Source organism: Platichthys flesus, chromosome 21 (genome assembly GCF_949316205.1).
Source record: "Platichthys flesus chromosome 21, fPlaFle2.1, whole genome shotgun sequence".
NCBI classification, from domain to species: domain Eukaryota; kingdom Metazoa; phylum Chordata; class Actinopteri; order Pleuronectiformes; family Pleuronectidae; genus Platichthys; species Platichthys flesus.
In genome coordinates, this window is record NC_084965.1 from 19,551,667 (window position 1) to 19,561,378 (window position 9,712).

At 41.1% G+C, this 9,712-nt stretch overlaps 1 protein-coding gene across 2 annotated transcripts in view; it reads right to left on the reverse strand.

Moving 5' to 3' along the window:
* Positions 1-8,467, reverse strand: part of plppr5b (phospholipid phosphatase related 5b) — a 152,151-nt gene extending 143,684 nt beyond the window's left edge. For both annotated transcript variants that reach the window (XM_062379629.1, XM_062379625.1), the window contains exon 1: positions 8,194-8,467. The gene's annotated coding sequence lies outside the window, so the exon portion shown is untranslated. The remainder of the gene's footprint in view (positions 1-8,193) is intronic.
* Between the last annotated feature and the right edge of the window lie 1,245 nt (positions 8,468-9,712).

Consider the following 9,712-nt stretch of genomic DNA (forward strand, 5'->3'; position numbering starts at 1 on the left):
CGTAACTGGACTGCCTGCTTCGCTGGAAGTTTGTCTCTGACGATGTTTTGAGAGCTTTCCTGATCTCTCTCTACCTCTACCTCTCTCTCTCTCTCTCTCTCTCTTTTTCATGTGGCATAGAAAATCTAGATTTAAAGAGCCTTAATACATCTCGACGCCATTCGGCGCCAGAACCAGGAGATAAGGAATCTCTTTGTCTAAAGATCCCCTTTGTTTAAGTACAGTGACCGGCAGCCATTTTGCTTTTCGCAACGTGGCTTCACTAGGCAACCTCCATCTTGAAAGTACGTGAATGTAACATCACCTTGAATTCGGCCAGACGACGTCACCACGTGAACTCGTCATTACGCCATAGCCACTTCCCCCTTTTCTTTCTCACACACACCCAGACAGCCAGACACACACACGATCACACACACACACACACATAGATACCCCGTATCACATGCGTGGTCTTAATTGTGATAAGTGCTGCTGCTGTTGTTGCCATCTTTGAAATATTTGAGTTTGTTAAATGAAGAATCATTGAAATAACATTAACTTTATTTCCCTTTTTAATGAATACTTTTGTAATTAAAGTATTTGTATCTCTGTGATTATTTGTGCATATGTATGTGAAAACAGCTGGATTACTATAGCCTGTGCTCGAACTTAAAACCCTTCATTGTTTATTATATAATCATTAATATTAAATATTGAGATTATTAATTTAACTTTTATCACTTGAGACTGATAACTATAGTTTGACTAGTTGGTCCCTGTAACCAGGGTGGTGCCCCGCGACAATAAGCAATGATTACAGATTGTATTATTCTTAATTGATAATTTTATTGTTTTCATTAATTATTTTAACTATTATTAATGGATAACCGTATCATTTCTAATTAATTGCTTTACTATTCTTAATTAATAGCTTCATAATTTTTGATTATTTTTAATAAATAATTGTTATTTTAATAATCATATTTCATGATCATTAATAATTAGCCAACGTCAAATCTACTCCTACTATTGCACAACACTGCTGTTCTTAGCACAGTGAGATAAACACTTTTGCCTGCTGCCGTCTGGCCGACGGTACCGCAGCATCCGGGCCCGCACCACCAGGCTCAGAGACAGTTTCATCCCCCAGGCCATAAGACTTTTATAGGTTGTAATTACTTGAGCATTGCTAAAAGAGAGCCTGAGACTCAAGCATTTCACTGCCAGCGACTGCTTAATGTTATTGTTGTGCATTTGACAATAAAAAATCTTGAATCTTGAATCTTGAAGTAGTAGAAAATGTCACTGTAATTTAATGAAATGAACTCCAGGGCTCATTTTTACTGATATGAATTCAGAAGAAATGGTCCATGGAGTCAACCATGGCCTCTCTGTTAGCATTATGATGCGATGCAATGTAACCTCCAGTCATCAGTGTGTTTCAAAGACACTTACCCGCCACACCTTTTCTACATCTGAATTGGCTTCTTTGTACAACTCCATACATAGAGTGGAGTTAAGTTGAATGAACTGTGTTGCTTGGTTGTTGACTGTTCACTGTGACTTGCCTTGGCATTGTCCCAGTGCGCAGTGCAGAAAGGACAACACTCAAACAAACATACAAGTATAATAATAAGCAACCTTAAAATACACAAACGATTATAAGATAACATGATGCAAAATGTATGCATAACATACATATATGCATATATAATTACAAAGAGAATTAACTTAATAACATTGTTTTAAAGTGCCATGTATAGTACTTTTAGATGTTGTCAAAACTTATTAATATGGACTACATTTTGCCAGCCACCAACTTTCACGCAGATATCAGCAATGTGTAAATGCTACTGAAGCACTAATTTGTACAATCAGTATTCAATCTCACCTCTGATTTGGTTTCACTATCCCCAGAAGCAGCTCTCCGGCCAGCTAACTGTCCTTATGAGTCAACAAGACAATAAACAGCATTCTTTTATCAGTTTGAATTCACTGTAGCCAGAGTTTTCAGCTATAAGGCTCCTCTCCTGTGGACTCATCTCCAACTTTTGGTTTGGGAGGCAGACACCATCTGTACATTTAAGAGTAGGCTTAAAACCTTCCTTTTTGATAAAGCTTATAGTTAGAGCTGGTCCAGGCTTGTCTTAGACCTGCTCTTAGTTATGCTGCTATAGGTCTAGAATGAGGAATTAATATCTCATCAATACATGTTACTGACTTGACTTCTTCCTTGGAGTCCCTTTGCCTTATCGTCCGCAGATCCACGGCTGTGGCCACATTGAGGATTATGATGGTGCATCGCAAATCAGAGATCGAGACCTGAGTTGTTCCTTTGATGTAAGTTTTGTGCGCAAAGATGTGCACCAAAGTTACATGTTACTCACTTGGCTTTTATCCCCGAATTCATTGTGCCTTATTGTTTGCAGATCTAGGATTTCTGCTGTGGCCACAACATGGATCTTGATGGTGGCTCATAGATTGCGACCATGGACCATAGATCATGACGGTGGAATGCAAAATTAATCAATCACTCAAATTGTATTTATATAGCCCATATTCACAAAACACAATTTGTCTCTTGGGGCTTTAACAAGGTGTGGCATCCTCTGCCATTAACCATCAACAAGAGTAAGTAAAAAGTACAACAAAAACTTTTAACAGGGTAAAAAGAACGTAGAAACCTCATAGAGAAACACATGTGAGGGATCCCTCTGCCAGGACGGACAGAAGTGCAATAGATGTCGCGTGTATAGGAGAACATCAGAAAGAGAAGAGTATTTACAGCATCGAATAGAATAAACACTTGTAGCATAATGGAATGTAAATTGATGGATTATTGACAGTAATGGTCGAGTATCTGAGAAAAAATATTGAATATCAAGCAGTCTTGTTGTAATCATGGTCCAGGGTCATCAGCCACCATTATCAGGATTCCCCATCACGATCAGATGCCGTCATAGTACACATTGATTGTGATAGGACAGAGGATGTCACACTATGTTAAAGCCCTATGAGACAAATTTGGATTTGTGAATATGGGCTATACAAATCAAATATGATTAATGTTTGATTGATAGTGCAGGGATTCCCAAAGTCTGGGGCGTGCGCGAGCTGCCTCTAGGGGGTGCGCGAGAGGAAAATGTAATGGTTTTCCCTCCCCCTCCCTCTCCCTCTCTCTCTCTCTCTCTCTCGCTGAAGGCTGAGCTACCTGCGCTGCTCTTGAAAATCCTCAAATGAATCATCTTTTTTATCCATATCTGTTGCTGAGCCGATGCATGTGCCACTCTTTGTAGTTTACGTGGTGGATCGTGTGTAACTTTATTGTAATTCGATTCCGATTAATGGTATTCTAATATCTGAAACCGCAGTTATGTATGGTTAATTTTAAATTAAATTTGATGAAATTTTCTTTACTGTGGCGGAAAAAGCATTTTTCCCCATGTTCTCTCATGATGGGCAAATCTGAACCCTTGCGTGTGTCCTTGCTGTCCTCTTTTCTCTTTAAAAGTGACAGCTTGTGTAACTTTGTTGAAATGTATAGAAACTTTGTTGCAGTGTTTCATATCGAATTTGAGAGGGCACTGTTGCGATCTCTTGATTATTTTGTTATGTGCGTACTGATCATGTGTTCATGATTAAAGATGACGTAGTTAATGCAGCTATAAATAGGCTCTGTTGCTTTTTCATTTTTTGAAGGTGTGGGGGATTGGGGATGCGTGAAACCGGTCGGGATGTTGAAGGGGTGTGTGACCTAAAACTTTTGGGAACCGCTGTGATAGTGGATCGTAATCGTGGTGGCACCTGATTGTGGATCGTCGTGGTGGATTGTGATCCTGGTGGCGGCTGACGTGGACTATAATTACAACATGACTGCTTGATATCCAACATGCCTACTCACATACTCTACCATTACTGGCAATAACCCCTCCATTTCAATTGTCATCGCTGCTCCCTTCATTTCTTTCAGACATTTTCTTCTGTATAAATACTTTAAACATCGACACACCTTCCCATTATGTTAAAAACTGTTTATTCTAATCAATGCTGTTTTTTTCTGATGTTCTCCTTTACACTTGGCATCTACTGCACTTATGTCCATCCTGGGAGAAGGATCCCTCACATGTGGCTCTCTCTGATGTTTCTACGTTATTTTTACCCTGTTAAAAGGTTTCGTTTTTTGTTTTTCCTTACTCTTGTTGAGGTTAAGGGCAGAGGATGTAACACCTTGTTAAAGCCCTATGAGACTAATTGTAATTTGTGAATATGGGCTAAACAAATACAATTTGAATGTGTCTCTGTTACACTTCAATACAACGGTGTTTGTATATACAGTATGTACAGGGCAATCATGGTATCGTCGATGGTCAAGTCGGTCAGTCAGTCAGGCGTATGGCATTGTCCTTTAACTTAGCTAAGACCGCTACCTCCGGGAGAACTCTACAGGAAATAAACACTCGACCAGATGATTTCCTCCTGACTTTTACTTTAGAGACGAGGCGTCTCCTCCAGAGTGGCAATTTCAGACTGACGTTACAACACGCTTTTATAAAGGTAAACAGACGATCCTCTAAGATCCCTAAACTCATTTTTCTACAGCCACTTCCATATAGTGTTTCAAAACGCGCTGGGTTGCGATTGGATTATTGACTGATTGAATGAACTCAAGGCGGTGGTCTAGTGGCAGAAACTTGGACTATGGGCAGAGAAGGTCTCTGGTTCGTCTCTGGTTCCACTCCACGGAGAGACAACAAAAGACGAACCTGGATTGATCTGTCCAAAAATCCAAGAGTCTCCTTACCCTGTCTAGTGCCACTGAGCAAGGCACCTTACTCCCCCAACATCTGCTCCCCGAGCGCCGTACATGGTCGCTCACTGCTCTGTGTGTCCTGCACACAGATGGGTTAAATGCAGAGGTTGAATTTGCCTGCCATTGCATGGGTGTGTTGCGCATGTCTGTGCATGTGTTTGGTATGAATAAACATATCTTAATCTTTTTTTTTTTTAGGTGGCCGGTGGCGCGATCCAACAAAAATGTCGTCAAAAATGATCCTGGTAATGCCAATATATTGTACAATAAGTCGATAACATAATTATCATGACACTAAAAGTAAAGTGTTTTGACTTAATTAATTTAATATGACCAAGACAATAAAATAATTGTAAATGGTTTGTATATATAAAGTGCTTGTCTAGTCTTGATGACCACTCAAAGCGCATTACAGTACAGTTTGCCACTCACACACACATTCATAAAGTGCATCTATTAGCAGCACTTGCTTTTCTATGAGGGGCATCTTGCCCAAGGACACGACCGCTCTACCCCTCAGCCATAGCTACCACGATACTAAAAGTTTGAAGGACAACGTTCATTAAATATGAATAAAATTCACATGACCCCACAAGACTAACATCAGTGACACAGCAAACACTGTTTATCAGTTAAAGGGGACATATTATGCCCATTTTACCACAGTTGATATGGTTCCTTGGGGTCCTAATGAAATGGCTGTAACATATTTAGGTCAAAATACCACAAGGATCATTTGAAACAGCATCCTTTTTACCCTGTCTAAAACAGCCCTCCTCAGATTGACCTATTTTGAGTGCCCCGCCCCCCTCACCCCCGGTGAGCTTGGCTGCGAGAGCCCCAGCAGTGGGAGCAGTGGGAGCAGTGGGAGCTTGAGCTAGCGCAGCAGCAGCATCCTTCCACACTGTTGAGCCAACGTTTTGAGGTGTCTCGACGCACTCTAGCGTATCGTTTCTGACATAGAGGAACCACAACAAATCGGGGGAGGTGTTTTTTTCCAGAGTTTGTGGGCAATAGACATGCCAGATACCCAAATTAACGTGAGTATTACAAAAGTGGAATTTTCATAACATGTCCCCTTTAACATTAAAGTGAGCTGAGGAGAGAATGTTAACCTACCAAAACCATTGACATATTAGTGGGGTCACAGGCCATCCTCGTGTGAACTGTGTCATCCAGTCCAATTCCTGTTTTATTTGGAAGTTTACTAACATTTCCTGTTCACTGATTTTTTTATTCCTGGTTACTACAGCCATCAAACACCTGCACCGGATTAGACTCCTGTCCCTGCTTTTCCCAACAAGAAACCCTTTTAAAATGTCCATCCTGTTCGTTCCCTGCCAGATTGTCTTGTGTGTGTTTGGAGTCCAGTGCTTCTCCTGCAGTGTCTGAAATCACCCTCTCACTCACTCACATGACATCATAGTGACTTCTATGTAGAGAACTATATAATGCGATAATCAGCAAAAGTTTAATGTAAGTTAAATGTAAAAAAAATATTTTAAATTTAGTATAATACTTTTAGGTCTAAAACATGTCGAATGACCATGTTTAAGGGTAGAAATATACATGTTTGCTGCAGTTCGTACTGTGTCATATTTGTATGACAGGTCAGCGTTTCAATCTGCCTTCTCTCCTCTTGGTCAGGAGCGCAGTGCATGATGGTATATATTGCTCGGTTATTGAGCGTGGGTTGTACACTACTTTTCCAGATCATTAGGGGGGAACAATGACTCAAAAAAGTTCATTACATTCAGACAGCACTACAAAATGGGTGTAGTGGATTATATAGTGATTAGTGAGGACAAAGGCCTTGTGCTGCTTCCCTGTTTATAACTTATTGTGTACGATCATTGGACTTTATGTAAAGTCTATGTTTAACCTGAACCATCGTCTTCTTTGTGGTCTCATCTCAAGGGTTGGGTATCGAACTCTGTACTGTACTTTTAAGGGTATCGACCGAATTACGTCTGTAATCAGTCCCAAATTTTTGTACCTGTGAGTGCATCCGGGTGAGAGGGTATGTATACATGAGGGAGAGTGAAAGAGAGAGTATACGTTAGATAAAGAGCAAGAGAGCATATTAATGTGACTCACCCCTTGAACAGGATCATTCCAAGCTCATTTCTGATCATTCCACACAGTCAGAACCATGGCGGGCCGATATGCAGACACCCAGGGGCACATACCCAGTCATAACTCCAGGGAGCCATGCACAGCTCCACTATGTTCGTTTACAGTGTTCATTTGGGTCTTTTTTTTTCACGATGCCTCGTTATTCTCTATGCAGGAAAACAATTTTTGTTGAACAGAGAGCGTAAAGTATTGAAAAAAAAGTGCATACCCAACCCTTCTCATCTGACTCCAGACCTGCAGGATCCAGATCGGACACTAATCATCAACAACAACAATTATAATGATAGTTAGAATAAGAATAATTCAACCCCACTGCACTTCTCTCTCTTCTTTCCCTTCTCCCCCAACCTCTCCTCACGTTCCCATTTTTCTCCGCTCGCCACAACCTATTGAGGCAGATGGCCGCTCACACTGTGTCCAGTCCCCTTTTAAAAAGGGAGATTATGGGGGGTATCTGTTTAATTTTCTAAGGTCTCGACCTAACTATGTAAAGAGCCTTGAGATAATGTAGATTAGGTCCCTGCAACATCTTCTAAGGGGCTGTGACAACTACACAATAAAGAAAGAGCCAGACTGCATGTATTGTAAGGAACATGTTATAGAACCTACTCAATCCCATTGAGATCCAACCAGTAAAACCATCCTACACCTTGATACTAATAAAGGTGTGTGGACCTAGATATCCATTAGAACTTGGCATCACTTGGGCACAAGGCCGAAGAAAACAGTCAAGATGGAGGGGCGTCTTTCTCATTGTGTGCAAGCGATCATGAACAAAGATAACAACTTAAATTCTCTTCATTAGCTGTTTGCATTTTCTTTTCATTTTTCCCCATGCATTAGTCAGATTTTTTTTTAATACGGGTCTATATACTTTAGATGTAACTTAAAGCACCTTTCCATTAGATTTCTGTGCTTGTTAAATATCTTCTAATGCCGACATGCCCCACAGAGCTATTCTTTAAATACGGATATATTAACCCAAATCCAAGTCTGAGCATAGAAGCAGCTTTCACTGACGCAAACTCAGCACCTCTGCTCTGTAGGCTACTGTCCTGTGTCCGCCTACAACATTCAGCATTCAAACTTCCTGACGGTGCTAAGTTCAATGACTGGACTATAGGTGTCCACAGATGTAATGTGTCACGTTATTGCAGTTGAAGAAAAATAGTTTCTTCCCTCGTTGAGATTCAGTTTAAAAATCAGACAAGCAGGCAGAAGGGAAAAGCTGAGTTTGTTCAATTGTTTCTATAATGATCACTAACCTGACGATAGATAGTGGGTACTGGAATCTGTGTGACTTCGGTGAGGAGGGACACACTGCTGCACTTCCTGCCGGTGGCGGAGGTAATGATCGGGCTGCAGCTCAGATGAAGGAAACCGGGGGAGAGACTCCTACCTCGGACAGCTCCAGGAGTTAGTGCCTCCGGGTGAAACAGCAGCATCAGCAGCCAAAGTTCACCCGAGTGACAGCCACACTGTCCGCTGTGTGCAAATCGCCCGCGATAATCCGGCAGCTCCAGCTTCTGCCCGCAACACTTTTCCGCATATTGGTTATTTAAATGAGGCTACAGGATACCGTGGTGCTGCGTGCGCGAGGGTTCCGCTGCTACCACGCATGCGCCTGCTCGGGACGGTCTCTGCTGGACAGAGGCGAGTGCTGCATTCAAATAATGTCGGAGGTAACACGTGCAAAAACTAAATACAACTCACAATTTTGAACAAATCAGTATGTGTTCAAAGTTGTGAGCTTGAGAGAGGAGCGACATTACGTTAAAACATAGAAATTAAAAATTATTTTCAAAATATATAATTGCTGCTATTATTGTATTATACAGACAACTGCTTTGAAGCCTACCCCGACTGACACAGTTGCTATGAAGTTTAAATAGCATCTATCTACAGGAGTTTCAACCAAAACAGATGATTATAACCTCCATGGATTTCTTGCATGACGGATGTATTGGACTGTGTTAGTTTTAGCAGGGTAACTGCAAAGCCTAAACATGACAAATCTCCAAAGTGAAACAAAAACATTGCACTGGTGGCTGGCTGCATCACTGGCCAACACCCACTCCCTCCATGTTAGTGGATGGGGCATGGGCCAAACTAAAAAGTAAAATACATTTTTCCAAAAGATGGTTTGCAACACACAGTCTCAACACCAGTCCAGGACCCCCCAGACTACAGACCTTCATATAACCAACTCCAGACTCAATACAGACAATAACCCAGATAGGTACTCTCCCAGTCTTAACCAACCCAGTCTCAAGCACAAACACACTTTCAGCAGCAACACAGCAGAGGCCTCTGCTGTATTTAAATTGGCTTATTAGTTCTTATCACACAAATGAATGTTCAAGTGTTTATTTTTGCGATTTAGTTTAAATTTCATATTTAGAAATGGGGTGGGACACCCGATTGACAGCCAAGCCTATCTTAGCAAATCTTAGCAAATCTTTACATTGAAGCATTTTACTAAACATTTCAAATAGAGAGCACAGGATACCTTTCTGATATGCTGTATGTCAAGCACATGTTTTTGACCTAAACAATTTGATATGTAACGTCGTGTTTTTGGACTTCACTCTGTATCTTTTCTGCTAGTAGTAATAAGAGTCCTATTACACAAACTGTGACTTACTGTGCACATGGTGTCCACTTACCATTATGGAGCAGTGGGAAGAAACCTTGGCAAGCAGCTAGTGTGTCAGAGCTGAGCGGTTACACCTCTGTTCCTCTGTGATGACAGCTTCCTTCATCACAGCAACACACACTGAAATG